Consider the following 16881-nt stretch of genomic DNA (forward strand, 5'->3'; position numbering starts at 1 on the left):
CTCTTTAAAAGCGTTTTTTTTTTCACTAACCTAGCCAATTTTATAGTCTACACCTGTGGCATTTTCAAAGGAGGTAGTTTAAAGTATGTATACTTTTTTTCTCTTTGACGACGCCAGTGGTATTTTTACACAAAGGAGAATGTACAGTGTACTAAAATAACACTTTTAGGGAAAGCTGTGCAAACCTACATGTGTTGTGGATGTGGCGAGGGTCGAATCTGGCCCTCCCACCCTGAAGTCCAAGACGCTAACTACTAACACACCCAAAATTGTATGACACGCATCTGAATTTATTTGTTTCGTGGATTTATTTAACTGTGAGTCAGACATGCCTCTGTTACATCGAAATCTAACACGCTAACCACTAAGCTAGTGACCCATTTAAGTACCTTTCTAAAAGCTAGTGATTTGTTGATTTAATTTCAACATAAACCGTTTCTACATCACAAATATGTTTCAATAACACAAGGAACAATATACTACATTCATAATCACGACACAGATTAATTTATAGAATAACTATATCGCATTCAATGACATTATTAACCAAAATACTTGGAATTGATATTAGCGTTTACAATCAAAAATGATTTAACTATATTTTAGAAAATAAAACCTATTTATTATATTACTGTGTACTAATAAAGATTTATCCTTAATATTCTTTGGTTCTTGTTTGAATGCGTTGCATATAGGAATTGTTTGGGACGAATCACAATCATGACAGACGAAGTTGTGCAATAATAGAAGGCTTCCATCCAAACTGAGTCCATTCATCACTCTCCCGCCACAACAAGTGATGTTTCCCGCCGTTCTGCCATCCACAACTACATGCACTCAAATACGACTGCGAGTCCAATCATGCAAGTTAGTTAAAAACAATCTTTATATTACGATTCTTATTCTACCAGAAAAATATATAATTTTAAGAATTGCTGTTACTCCAACTCTAATAAGTCCAAGTTAGTGGTAAATCGAAACACACATTTATAGATTGGTTAACTGACTTACATCCTAAAGTGTGATTTATTGAGAAAAAGAATTAATACATACAGTAGCTAAACGCCATTTGTGTTTATCAGTATTTGAACTTGTGACACAAGGATAGAAGTACTGCTCTCTAATTACAAGAAATAATTCTAAACAATTATATCTCTCTTTACATTAAAACTATGAACTAACCAAACTTTAAACCATGTTGCAAAAAAACTCCCCCCCCCTCCCTTTAGGGTTGTGTGTATTTAGACAACTGTGGATTAATAGATTCAGACATAGTCTTTTGATTGATTATAAAAACTACTTTGATTTATTTACCACAATTGTCAAAGTAAATTCTAAATTCCCAACTATCAGATACTGTGCACGATGACGGCAAAATTACATAATTGGTTTTGAAGGATGCGTAAATTGAGTAATGGGAGGGTGTCAGCTCTTGCTTCAGCTGTGGGATGATATTCAGTTGGTTTTTGTCGGAACGAGAATAATCTGACCCAACCCTTCATTCCATCTGAGTGATGATTAAGTTACAAGAACCGACAGATTTAGTGGTTAAAACACGTTTCAAGTGAACTATATTTATGTCTTTCATAAGAGTTGTTAAGTGATTGTAATGAAGCAGTTTAATTTATTTTTAAGATTATATCTAGCAAATTGATGAAATGAATTACTAATTGAATTATATTTTATGAGAATACAATTCCAATTATTATACTTCCTGATATGTATTACTGATAGTGGATGCTCGTTTGGTTGTTCCATCCCAGTTAAAAATATTTTGGCAATGTAATGTTTAGGTAAAATATATGTATTTACTTGACTAAACAATTAAGTTTTGTAAGGTTTAAAAAAACGTTGTAACATTATTCATTTCCTTGAACAATAAAACTTTGTTCACCTGTAGTTAACATGTGTATTTGAAAATAGAGGTGTTTCCAAAGATAGTACTAGCACAAATACTGGATATAATAATAGTACCCATAAGTCGTGTTCACCTGTAGTTAACATGTGTATTTGAAAATACAGGTGTTTCCAAAGATAGTGCTAGAACAAAACTGGATATAATAATAGTACCCAATATTACCTAATATTAGTCATCTGGAATTCCTGCAGTATTGGTTGAATCTAATTAATTCATCGTTAAGATGTTTGGGAAGATTATAAGATCGAACGAAATGCCCTTAAGTTCATCGAATGTACATTTTTGAGAAATTAGTATGGTAAAAAACTTATTTAAATTTCAAAATACGCTCAACGAATATTTTTGAATCCACAATTCACACACATGAAATAAATACTAGCTGCGGCAATATCAGATAATCAGAAATATATTTCCATCCAAGCCTTGCTGTGGCTAATATAGTTTTCAACGTTAAAAGAATCTCTACTAAAGTTATTACTTTCATGATTTTACGTTAACGTGACAAAGATGGCGGGTTTGGATTACTTGTATTATTACTTGGAAACATGCTGTATAGTATTACAATCTAGTGGTTCGCAAGACTTGTTACCTGAAGAACATCGATTCCGTAATATAATGTTTAATGAGTTTGCTGCGTAGTTCCAGTCAGTCTCGTGCAGTCTCGCTAGCTCACGTGTCAGGTCATGGCGTGTAACACCAAAGTTGTTCTAGTGTGCATCTATCATCCACCAACAACTGGGACGATCCGAGCGTTGTGAAGGGAGATACAATACATTTAACTCAAGCTTAAATAAAAAGGGACTCGTTCAAGTGATTAATTTAATACTTAAATTCTATAAGACTACCACAAAAATATTTTGTTTTAATTGAAAACATAATTTCTCCATGTTAAGTTACAGCAAGGACGCTACAGTAAGAATGTGTAGTTCATTAGGGTTAAAAAAAGCAATACCTCGCATAACTGACAAGAATTATTAAAATTAGTTTTTAATGCCAATAGTTAAATTTTATTATAATAACGTGTTGGTTTTAAATCACTAACAAAGATATTCATTATTTTTTGTCCTTGTATATTAAAATATAGTTTTCTTGTATATTTTTGTCTAATGTAGTATTTTAATGCGATACAGAGTGTATATTTTTTTAATACAAATATACAAATCATAATTTCTGGGACTTCCGCTTATTTTGTGTACTAATATCAGAAAAGAGCTCCTTGCTAGTGAAACTTACATTTCTTTCCTTTGTAAGTTCCTTACAAGACGCTTTTCCTTATGTAAACCATGACCCATTAGAATAAAATGTACAACTAGGGATTAAATTTTCTCGGCAATATGGTTTTACAGTTTCTTAAAATTACATAGTTATTAAATAATCGCATTTTGTTTCAACTTAACAATTTATCAAGTACACGTTAAAATATAGAACTTTGCGTACAATTCAACTACATTAACTAGTTTACTAGTTTTGTAATTATAATATCAGTGTTGACCTCTATGGAAGGGTAAATATTCATTCAATGTAACAAGATCATTGATCAAGACTTCCATTTATTACGGTATAACTGACAATGCTGCGATAAAGTTTCAATCTTGTTGTGATTAAAGCAGTCACGTATTTATCAGCTCAATGAAATAACTCCGATCTATTTGATATTCAGAACTAAGTCCGGCTCGTCAACAACTCTTGGATTGAGTTTTCATTTCATCTTCGAATCCTAAAACCATCTCTAATTCGGAATTCCTCTCGTATAGATGGAATTAATTCCAATTAAAATTAGGTAAATTATGATTAGGTGAAATATTTTGTACTTGGGAATTTTTCATGAGGATTTTCAGTCGATATTATATTATGTTAATTCCGCCTTAAACAGTAAAACCTGACAACACACCAGGACCCCTAGCGTAAGGAAATAAAGTAAACGTCACTTTTAAGTACCAACACATTGTATGAGGTGGTAGGACACCATTAACCTCGTAACAAAGGTTTTTAATTTTGAGGTGTTCTCATAATGAATCTTCTCTGATTATTACTCTATGATGTTTCAAACTTTATTTTGTACGTTAAACTTTATTAACCATAATTGTCAAAATTAAGCTTTTTTCTAACCAATAAGTAAACTGTCATTTACAAAGGTAAAACTATATCTTATGTGTAAAAGGACCGAAAGATAATTTGTCATAACATATTTTGTAGCGGGAAGAATGTGACATTTTGCTCTCTATTGACAGAGATTTTCGAGGTAATGGACCGCAAGTTGTGGGACTATCCATCTCAAAGCTTCTCTATCTGTACTCGCAATAATTTACTATGTAATAATCTAATTCCGACCATTTGGAAAGAAGTTCCCTTTTTTCACAAACTCTTAAATCAATACAGTATTTCAGCCATTTATATTTACAGTATTTCGGCCATTCTTGTATTGAAATTTTCAAAAATTATTAGGATTCAAAAATATTAAAAATATATAATCAACTAATAAAATAAACATTTAACTTATACATGAATCAGTATTTAAAGAACAGATAGTTTTTTTCCGTTTGGTTTTGGTAAAATGTATTCTCCTATTTCTTTTTTATAAATTAGTCATGAATTTTTTTTTTTTTTTTTTTAAGGGAGAGGAGGGAAAATGCTTTTACGCACACAGGTAGCCAGCCTGTAGTGTGAGACTCCTGAATCTATCGCAGACTACTCACTAAAAAACCCCCTCTGCTCTGTTGGACACAGACCTGGAATTGTTTGTCACATTACTTCAAGTCAGGCCAACATGTTACCTAAGCCCTCAGGGCTCTCACCGTTTATGGCATTTGGATACTTTAAGACCTACACCGCATCCCGGTCAAGGTCGAGCTTCTTGGCGCGGAGAATACCCTGGATGTAATGTGACACACAGGTCCAATTGTCCTCACCCTCCGTCATCATCGGTATGACCGTGTTTACCGACAGCAGTCCTACTAACTGTTGAGCCTCCAGGCGGGGCCTTTCCCAACGCTGGCAGTGGAAAAATGTATGTTCCACGTCATCGGGAATGCCTGGGCAGTATATGCAATCGGGTGACACGGCTTTGCCCATCCTGAACAGGTACGACCGGAAAAAGCCGTGACCCGTCAGAAATTGGGTGAGGTAGAAGTCCACCTCTCCGCACCGCCGATTAACCCAAGGTTGGACTTGCTTTATCAGTCGCCTGGTCCAGCGTCCCCGAGTCTCCTGTTCCCAGCTCTCTTGCCACAGCTGGTAGGTGCGGGTGCGTTCCTCTGTTCGTGCCTGGTCCTCCCCACGGCGCTGATAAATTGCTTTTCTCTCCGCCGCCAAAAGTTTGACGGGGATGACTCCAGCAACCACCAGGACGGCGGGTTCGGACACTGTTCGGTAGGCGGATGCAACTCTTAGTGCTGCCTGACGCTGCACTCGGGCAAGCCGCATCCTATATACCTCCTTATTTAGAGCGTCTGCCCACACCTCAGCACCGTACAAGAGTACGGACTGGACAGAAGACATTAACAGCCTTCTACGGCTGGACCGAGGCCCTCCGACATTGGCCATCAACCGGCTAAGAGAGGAGACCACCCTAGCGGCCTTGTCCGCCGTACGGAAAATCTGATCCCGCCAGCTAAGCTTGCTGTCCACCATAATCCCAAGGTACTTGGCAGAACGAACGGTCTGGACTTCAACGGCCCCTACCCTCAACGGCACGATGGTGTCAATCCGTTTTTTTGTTAATATCACGATCTCAGTTTTGCTCAAAGCAAGCGAGAGACCGTGGTCTGTCATCCATGCGTTTATAGTACGCATAACTCGGTTCAGCTTTAGCTGAGCCAGCTCAACGCTACGTGCAGCTATCAAAACTGCAACGTCGTCCGCGTACCCAACCAAAACAGTTTCCTCAGGCATTTCAGACCTCAGGAGGCTGTCATACGCGACATTCCAGAGGTCCGGGCCGAGTATGGAACCTTGGGCAGCACCGGAAGTGACACTCATCGTCCGTGGGCCCTCTGTAGTGTCATACAAGAGGAGGCGGAACCGGAGATAATCCTCTATGATACGCATGAGGTATGCCGGGACGTGAAAGGTGTTCTCCAGAGCATCCAGCATATCGCACCACCTCGCCGAATTAAATGCGTTTCGCACATCGAGAGTGACGAGCAGCACAACCCTTCGAGAGTAGTGGTTAAAATCCTCAGCTCTCATCACGGCTTGCTTCACCTCTTCAACAGCGTCAACCGTAGATCGCCCCATCCTAAATCCATACTGCCGAGGGGACAGGTCCCCCGCAGCGACTACGGCTGAATTCAGTCGGGAACGTATCAACTTCTCGAGGACTTTTCCAGCCGTATCCAACATACACAGAGGTCTGTAAGAGGATGGCAGGTCTGGATCTCCCTTCCCCTTCCCAACAAGCACAAGCCTAGCTGTTTTCCAGCACGAAGGGAAAACTCCTTCGACTAGGCAGGCATTGTACATGCGTAAAAGGATCAAGGGGTTAATAGTCAAAACCTTTTTGAGAACTTCGCCGGGTACCCCATCGGGTCCAGGAGCCTTATTGTTCTTCAGGGATAGGACGGCCGCCTCCACCTCTCCAAGACTGAAAAGTGGTACGTCATCCACCCTTCCGAAATCCCGCAGTGGGCGCAACGTGTGAGCCGGGAAAAGGGACTCGACTATCCTCTCCATAGTGGCCCCATCCATGACGGAAGGTGGAGAGCGGGTGCCAAGTTTCTTGGTTACCAGTTTGTAACCCAAGCCCCACGGATTGGAATCGATATCGTCCCTTAATGTCTCCCAGCAACTACGTTTACTCCGGTTGATGGCTCGACGAAGAGACCTCCTAGCCACTCTGTAAGCATCCGACTTACGACGTCTGTCTACAGGTTCTCTGGCCCTGGTAGCAAGTCTTCTGGCTCTCAAAGCTGACCGACGCAATTCCGCAATCTCGGCAGTCCACCAGTACACAGGTCGCTTATTGCACCGGGATCTTCCGCGAGGCATAGACTCATCGCAAGCGGAGACGATTAGTCCCATCATGGATGTAACTAACACCTCTGCATGAGCCACACTAGTTGCGGGGGGAACCACCGGTGTTCCTCGTAAGATGGCTTCATTGAATTTTGCCACGTCCAATTTTTTAATATTCCATCGAACGGGCACTTGACGAAACGCGGCTACTTGTCTCTGATGACCATCCAGGACATCAAAAATAATGTACTGGTGGTCACTGCCCGTGTAATCCTCCAGAACTCTCCAGGCTCTGATCCTTGGCAAAAGGGACTCAGATGCAAGGGTTATGTCTGGGATCGTTCCCCGCATCCCAGGGCGCCGGAAAGTTGGCGTGTTTCCCTCGTTGACGACAACGAGTCCGGCTCTGGCAGCAAAGTCCAGAATGTACTTGCCCCGGGAATTGGTGAGGGTCATTCCCCACTCGACAGCCCTAGCATTAAAATCCCCACCCACGACGACGTGTCCTGTGGTATTGCGCACGCTCTCTTCCAGGCGGTCTATCTTCTCACGAAATTCACGGATGGCCTCGTTGGGATTAGTCATGAATATAAATCTAAATGAGATGCATGTATTTACAAATCATTCGAGTGATCGTTTGACAAAGTTATTATAAACAGACTTCAAATTACAGAAATGTCAATTAGCAAATTGAAAATGAGGTTTTAATTGTGTTTTGATTTATGTTTTAACATTTAATTTGGTTTTATTCTCCTATTTCTTTTTTATAAATTAGTCATGAATATAAATCTAAATGAGATGCATGTATTTACAAATCATTCGAGTGATCGTTTGACAAAGTTATTATAAACAGACTTCAAATTACAGAAATGTCAATTAGCAAATTGAAAATGAGGTTTTAATTGTGTTTTGATTTATGTTTTAACATTTAATTTGGTTTTATTTTAACAAGAGAACTTTGCGATGATATCTGTAGCGCTTTAGGCGTTGTTGTTTTTGTTACCAAATCACAATCCCAAATTAGTTTTCAACATTTACGTTAAAATAAGTTACAGAGTTGCAACAATAATATGTTTATTTACCTCAACTATTTTGTTGATATCACAACATTATTCTCACATTAAAAATAAAAAATATTCTAATACACTATTGAAGTATTGAAAATGTTAACAAAATTTTAAAGTTCTTGCAGTTTTTAGACAAATCGAGGAAACATTCAAGCATTCTTTTTCTTTTAGCTAAACCTACTACCAAATATAAAATATCAACTAATTATAAATCTGTAAACATATATGTTTTGCAATATTCTATTTAAATGATTTAAGTTATAAAAATTGAACAATGAGAAAGTATTTTCAGACTTCTTAGTAGCGATCTATTTCTTTAATATACAGTATAAGGAACAAGACTTGCAGGATCGTTTAGTGTGGCGTTCAATTAAGATACGTGATTTAGATAAGAGTTAAAGATAAATGCTTTATATCGTCACACCCCAGACATGACAAAGTTACACAAACTTGGCAAACAATGGTATTTAGATTTTGAAAGTTTTATTTAATATAGGATCTAAAAAGCAACTGAGGAAAAATAAATCTTTTACGACTGTATCATTTGAAATAAATAATCATTATATAAGTAATTACGTTTATAAATTATCTAAACTCATGTTTCATTAATGCTATTAATAACACACTCAGGTTACATAAAATTTCCCATGAATATCTATCAAAAAATCAGTGGAAGTGCTATGAAAATTGATATTTGTTGTACCATTCAAAACAAATGTATTTACCAATCCTTAGAAGAGTGAGAAATATTTTTCATGACCCTACTGGTGACGTTGAAGAAAATGTATATAATATAGAATAGAATTGTATAATGATAGATAGAGATAAAAACTATGTCATACTTGTTTAGGTTTTTTATTTAATTTTATTAATGATCATTACAATCCCTCTCAAAGGTTAACACTAGAATTGAGAAATATAGTGAGTGGGGTTATTGTGACAAAAGCAGCTCCAACATTCCTGATTAACGTGTAAGAAAATGGGAATTATTTCTAGGAAAATTTTTACAGGCAAAGAATTGTTGAAAAACTTAAAGGTTTGTACTAGCCGATTCAGAGAAGTCCTGTAAAGACAATGTCTTCAGCAATACCTAAAATACAGTTGGCAGAAACGAAGAAAATTTCTTTCCTTACAAACGTTAGCTGAAAAGTGATGCTAGTAAATCGAAGGAATATTCATATAGGTACCGGATTTGTTAAGCCATGAGTTATTAGACTAACCACCAAGTTAGGCTCACCTCAATGACCAGCTAAAGAAAAGTATAGAATCAGACTTGAGGAATGTTATTGAAAACATCACCTGTAGTAAACCATTGGAATATATACATTGCCTCGATAATAAATTACAAATTATAGACGTAATGGCATTGGTTCGTACTGTCTCAAACAATGTTCTATCAAAGCTATAAACCTTCAAAGACTTTGCAGATTTCCAACTAAAACAAGTAGAATGTTTCTCCAAAACAGTACAAAAATACGAGTGGACCTTGTGTACGGTGGATATAGCAGCATCAGTAAGTCATTTAACAATAGGCTAAGGTAAAAATATTTCAGAAGTTCAGGAAAGTCACCTATGCTAATAAATTCACAGTGATATAACTCACATGCCAAAACAGTGTTCTCGTTTCGTAGCTATCCCTGAAAACAAAAGGAACATTGTAAAGTACATTTTGGAGTACATAATCAATAACATACCCGAATTTACGTGCTGTAACTCAACAAGGAAACTAGGTACTACGAAGTAGGCTTGGAAAAATGAATCTTACACTCTCCAGCTGTTAAATAAAGACCTTAATGATGTTAAACTTCGACAGTTAATTTAAACATTTATAAGAAAACGGGAAAAGCTTGCGATGAAAGCCCATACATTTCATTTCCATCATCACCATTAGCAGTAAATGGCATCGGTTGTTTGCCATTAACCTAAAATTCATTCCGATAACATGTACTTGGGTGCCATGCTCAACCAGACTATTGGAAAAAATCCGCAATTACGTTTGGGCCGTCCCCTTTCAAAACGTAAAACAATGCTATCAGCGTAGAAAGCGCATGAATAAAAACGAATCAGTCATTAAGCCCCAACCTGGTGTTAAATTATTGTATGAGTGACAATAAAATAGACAGTTCCATCATACATTGTATACAATGGTAGAGCAGTAAAATAATGGTGAGTTATGACACATAGTCTACACTTTTAGTTGTTTAACTTACACCACTGCAGACCACTTGCTGACTGGGAGGAGAGTAGGCTCAACAATTCTATTGGTATTTGGAGCAAAATACCAACAATATGCTCCATTATCATTTATTCATCCACTATGCTGCATGCATAATGTGACAAATCTTAACTTTTCGTACTTTAGTAGAGTGTTATTAAATGTTTATTGAACATAATTATCATAGCTGTATCATAACTTGAAGCTCTTTGACATAGTTAAATGATGGGTTGTCTGTAATCTTTTCAGGCCCCACTTTTCTTCCCGGGGGGCTATACGATCCCCGACATCGGCATACCCCTACATGAGTGCAAAAGCGAATTAGCAGGTTCTATGTTCTATTACCTAGTGGAGGTGCACACCTCAGCCCCCCGATGGCGGGTTAAGTACAAGGAAGCTTTTCAACCATGGAAAGACTTCCAACGACCATGCGACGAAAAATCAGTCTCCTTGAACTGGGAGGACACTTTCTGACCATGTGGGTATAGCGTCTTGAAATTACGTTCTACCTGAGTATTATAATTGGGGATGGGTCGGTGAGAAGCGGAAAATAACATCTTGTACTTTGGTAAGGGTCTGGATCGGTTGAGAATAATATTTACGTTTGTTCAACCTAACAGTGGGAGGTGGATGCCTTAGCTAAGTCTAACTTTTAAAAAGGTCTGCCTGCACTTGCAAAAATGTCTCTTATTGATAGAATTCCCTATGGTGATTTGTAATATATTTAAATACTGGATAATTAATCGGTTTTGTGTAGATATGTATTATGTTTTATAAACAGTTAATAGTACAAAAATCACAGTGACTTATCTTAATCTTAATACTTTCTCTATGCGTTTAAAGGCGAAGCTCATTTTGCAGGCTTGAGACTGCCAGGGGCCGTCTCAGTGGACTCCATAATTTGCTATCAAAATCAACTATCCACTTCCACAATATGGTTCATTGTTAATGACACTCTGCATATACAGATGATTGACCGACTGTCTTTTACTCCTCTTTCAGGCTCCAGTAGTTTCATCTACCCAACTTACAAGTGCAAAATTTACTGATTAGTGTATGCGTAGGTTTATTCCACCCACTGTCAATGACGGGTCTTATACCGGGAAGCACTTTAGATCTGGAATAGCTCCCAACAGTCTTGCAATAAAAAATTACTTTTCTTAGACTGAAAGGTAATTCGAGACTTCAAACAACATTCATCCTAAGGAAGATAATTATGAAGGGTAGCTTAAGAGTGGATAATAAAATCTTCCTATACTCAGCATGCTGAATGAAATAAGATTTCATTTTAAGCTTTGGAGGGGATGGTAATGGATGGCATAACACTGAAAAGGTGTTCCATGACTCGAAGATAATCCCTTTGTTGGTAGCCTCCCCTGTGGTGATTTGTAATATATTGCTATATAAAAGAACTAAAAGCTAACTCATTTACATATACAGCAAAACATTTTATTTGTGTATTGGATATTTTGTTAGTGTTGTATCATAATTTATTTACAGATATAATTGAATCGTTTATTTCAGAAACAGCATAACCAACATTTTTTTTCGAATTTGACTTTTTAGTATATTCATCATCTACAAGTTGAAATACATCGTTTGGTGCAGAAACATCACAACTGTGACTTACAGTAGGCCTTCAAACTGAGCATCAAATCAGTCGTTTAGTGCAGAAACCACTCAAGTGACCGCAGTTGTGCTGTTTCTGCAATAAACTCGGGGTAAATTTATTTTTCGTGTCGAGTGATGTTGGCTACCCTGGCTGTCATCGTGCAAGTATGATCTTAACTTCCTTTCTGTAGGCCAGTGAGTACAGTTTGTTTACATACAGTTTGTACCGGCTTGATTTATTTATTTTAATGAGTTTTTAAAAGTATTACTTGTTGTAGTGATTTTAAAAACACGAGTGAAAGTTCAGATAGTGATGAGCCTTCTCAACCAAAGAGGAAAAGAGGTATCACCAATCCAGATACTTACAAAAGGAATATAATTCGTGAAGCTAGGATCAAAGGAAAAGGTTATGTTACTTACAAAGGTAAGAAAATTGATAGCAAAGTTTGTCCTCAAGATATAACCTGTAAATGCCCGACGAAATGTCATTCACAGATTGATCAAGAAGTGGTAGAAGATACATGGAACTATTTTTATAGCCTTGAAAGCAAAAATTGTCTAGATACATATTTACAGTCGCTAATTGAGGTTTGGGAAGTAGGTAGACGTACGAAACCTGTAAAGAATGATGTACCGGAAACTGTCGACAATCAGTTAGAAGACGAAGATGAAAGTAGCGAAACAGTCCATAAAAGAAACCACACGTTTCTGTACTACTTAAAAAAAAGGGCTGCTTGGTACCGGTATGCAAAAATGTGTTTATGAAAGTGCATGGAGTAACATCTTTTCGCATAAGAAGGATTTATAACCTTTTACTCCAGAATAAAAGTCCACGGGACTTACGGGGGAAAAAAACCGAGTGGGAATGCAATACCTGGCAATGTTTGTATTCTGATTCATCAACATATTAGTTCGTACGATGTCAAAGAGACTCACTACGGAGGAAAGCCAAAGAAATTTTTGGACGCCAGACTGACTGTTAAACAAATGTATGAAATGTTTCTTGATAAACATCCAGGTCTAAGCAATGTAGTTAAGTATAACTTTTACTATACATATTTCAAAGAAAATTTTGACTACAGATTTTGTCGCCCACAGGTTGATGTTTGCTGCACTTGTGAAAGTCTATCAAGTAAGCTAAAAGACCCTCTTCTTTGTGAAAGTGCCAAACGTACCGCTGTTGGAGAGATGATGGTTCATAAAAATAGGGCTAAAAAGTACTATAAGGCAATAACAGATGCCTCTAATGACAAAGATGACGAAACTCTTGCAATATGTTTCGACTTTATGCAAAATCTACTTTTACCGCATATACCTGTTCAAGAGGTATTTTATATGCGGCAATTGTGGGTGAACTGCTTTTGTATCCACAACCTAAAGACAAATAAGGCTAAATTTTATGTATACCATGAGGGTGTAGGAAACAAATCACCAGATGAGGTGTGTTCTTTTCTTTATGACTACATCAAGACTGAAGTCCCTGACACTATAAAGAAATTGGTGCTGTTTAGTGATGGCCCTTTTGGACAAAATAAGAATCTCACCATGATAAGATTTTTAATGGCTCTGTGTGACAATTCACATTTTGAGTCTATTGAATACTGCTTCCCAGTTCGGGGACATTCTTTTTGCCCTTGTGATAGGGATTTTGGCTGTATAAAGCGCCTCATACGGAAAGCTGACAGGATCTATACCCCACAGGAGTACATTGAACTGATACTGAAGGCAAGTAATTCTGGTCGATTCACTGTCCATGAAGTGAAAACCCAAGAAATATTGAATTTCAAGAGCTGGTGGCCTCCATATTACAAAAAGTCAGTTTCGGCCTCCGATGAAACAGCAGGAAGAGCCGTTCCGAAGAAGGACAAAGAACCGTTCAAAATATCTACCTACAGAAATTTTATGTTCTCCTCACATTCACCGGGGAAAGTAGTAGTGAGGGAATTCATTAATGGTTTGCGTCAGTCCACATTCACCCTCCTGAAATGTGACAAACCACCGGAGCTACCGACTACAGTTGCCTACCCCCATGGAAAGGTAAGACATATTATATTTTTTACTCGTAAGATTTTATTAATAACAAACAAAAGAAAACAATGAAGTTATTTTTGTTTCACAACAATAATGAATATTCAGTTATCAGTCAATAAAATATATCAACATTGAGAAAAATATGCTACCCAATCACGATTCATTTTTGCGGAACCAACAAGTTGATTTCTTGGTTCCAGGTACCTATCCAAAAGGCGAAGTTGAATGATGTGAGAAAGTAACTACACCACGGGATACGAAGAGTTCTACAATACGTTGTTACAATGGCCAACAACAGATGTAGAAGTGATGGAGGGGCTCAATGAAGAGGACGACTAGATCAAAGCCGTATTAAATAAATTTTCTTTTGTACAAGTTATTAATTTTTATTATGAAATAAAGTGTTTCATCTACATATATTTTTTTTATAAGTCTAAGCCTATAAACCTGTCCAAAAATTAGTAAACCATTATAATTTGTTTTGAAAACGGCGTTTATTGCGAAAACAGCATAAGTAAAAAAAATTTCATATTTGTTTTTTAGTGGTATATCAACATAATGATTAAGACCAACATCCAGGACTTAAAAAACCTCAGTAGTTAACAAAAAAAAAATTCAAAATTAAAATGTTTGTTACAAGTTGTTACTTTTTTAGAAAATTAGTTTTTTTTTTTATTTCCCTAAAATTGGAAAAATGTTAGTTATGCTGTTTCTAAAATAAACGATTCAATTACGATCATCAACTGAACCTAAAAATTTTATCTTTAACTTTATACTTTCTCTCTGCGTTCAAGAGCTAAGCTCATTTTGCAGGCTTGAAACTGTCAGTGGCCGTATTAAAAGTATTGACCCTGACCCTCTAAGCTCCAGATAGAGGGATTATGGGAGTTTGAGTTTGGTAAGAGAGATGAAAATCTGGACAAACCCAGAAGCCAGGGATCAGGGAGTGTACAAAAGATGAGGGGGTAGGAAGATTTAAATAAAGCAACCGGCTGACATGAGGAAAATACAAGGTAAATTGTAGTGAACAGGATAAATACAGGATAAGAAGAGGTCAAGAAGAATCAGAGATAATAATTATAGGAGTAGGGGTAATAAAGACAGAAGAGCCAACAAAGTTACTAAAATATAGTATGAAGATGTATTCTGGTTTTAGGAGGATACAGGAGTTTGTTTGGAAATAACAGTGGACCGAGTGATAGGGATGTACAGAAGAACATAACAGTCATGGTGGAAGACTTTACTCGCTTTTACCATGACGTTTGGAGATCTGGAGCCGAGAGTCTGGAATACTCGTATTTTAAATTTGAGATAAAGTTTTATTCTGCTTTCACAAAATAAAACTTTTCTAGCAATAAAACTTTTCTTTAAAAAAACCATATTAAATTGTGTATATAGGCAACAAAATGTACGGTAATTTAAGGTTCTAAACTCCTGTTTTGAGCCATTGGGAATATTCATATTTTGTCTGAGAGACATTACAGTGATTTTTAAATAAAACATTCTAGACTTCCTTCCTTAAGAGTGATTTCTCACCAATTTCAGGCAAAATCACACTCCTTAACTTTTGATGTGCATGTGAGTACACAGAAATCCCTTGAACCAATCAAGTGTAGCTATTATATTGAATCTTAAAAATATTGTACCTTGTTTTATTTTATACTATTGGATCAATAAGTTTGAATTCTTCATCTTCAGTTCTAATACATCGTGACTCTAAAGTAAGGATAATTTAAGATACAATAATGGGGTAACGAAGAGGACGCCATAATGAGCAAGATTTGGAATTTAACTTGAACGAATAATAAAATTATTGTGACAAAATAAATCGTGACCTTAAACATAAGCGCGAGTACGTTTACATTTTAGCTACATTATTTAACACCTGACGACGCAAAAGATTCCTAGCAATATTAATAAACAAAGCTAAATTTCTCAAAAGATGTTTATAAATATGACTTAACAGTAAATTTGTGGTTAAGTTCTATTTGAAAGTGTAATCATACTCAAACCAATATATTTTAGTTAAAATAACAATTTTGTCTACAGTTTATGAATTATTTTTTTCATTCTTTAGAAAACCCTAGAAATACAATAATGAACCCCACTTAAGATAATGAATAATAATTTATTTACATCACATTTACATTTCATGTTTTTATTTTTCATCTAAGAGTAAAAACTTAACATTATTTAACAGAATTTAGTGTACGATACATTGGTTGTAAGGAGAAACCATGATAAAATGTTATATGAGTAAAGATATGTTTTACCAACAGGAGATTTGCTTAGTTTTTGTGCTGAATCAGAAAAGGGTTCCTTGTTAGTAAAACATTACGTTTCCTCGTTTGCAAATTCCTAGCACGACACTTTTCCTCGTGTAAATAATATCCGATTGTTTTTATATTTAAAATGAAATTTACATTTGTTAAAGAAACAACTGAGTAGACATTTTGGTGTCTTGCTATTTAAATCAGCAAAGACAAAGTTTTGTTTTACATCTTACTTTAATTTGTGAGTGAAATATTTAGGTAAATTTTCAAGAAATGGCTCAATCTTTTGTAAAAATGTAGGGTGCAACTAAAATTTATGTTTCCCGTTTCTTCTATATCGAGAGAAATGTTGTGCCTGATCAACTACACGGTTGAACTCTCGCGTCCCCTGAGTTAGACACGGTCTGTAGTTTCATCGCGCTCACGCAATTAAGTACTCGGGTCATAGGGCTTTCAACGACGTTATTCACTTTTGCTAATAAATGGAAATAATATAATAATAATATGTAAATAAACTGTATCGGCTATCTGACAGATACTTTATCCCTTAAGCTTGAGATAACTTTGGTAAGATGTAGGATTAACCATGCTATTATATGAGGAAAATCACAATAGTTGCAATAGCTTTTGTACCATATTTAAAAAGTGATAGGGGTTGTTCCATTTTTTCAGAATTGACAGGGTTATCACATAAAAAAATTTAATCAAAATCCTTCTAGCTGTTTGGGGAAATCAGATGTTTTGATGGGAAAATCACCATTAAAATCTAAATGTTCGAAGTTATAAAAAAGAGGCGCTTTCAATCGAGCCACG

This window comes from Macrosteles quadrilineatus, unplaced genomic scaffold, assembly GCF_028750875.1.
Source record: "Macrosteles quadrilineatus isolate MER2022 unplaced genomic scaffold, UCM_ALF_1.0 Scaffold_2__2_contigs__length_208266976, whole genome shotgun sequence".
NCBI lineage: Eukaryota > Metazoa > Arthropoda > Insecta > Hemiptera > Cicadellidae > Macrosteles > Macrosteles quadrilineatus.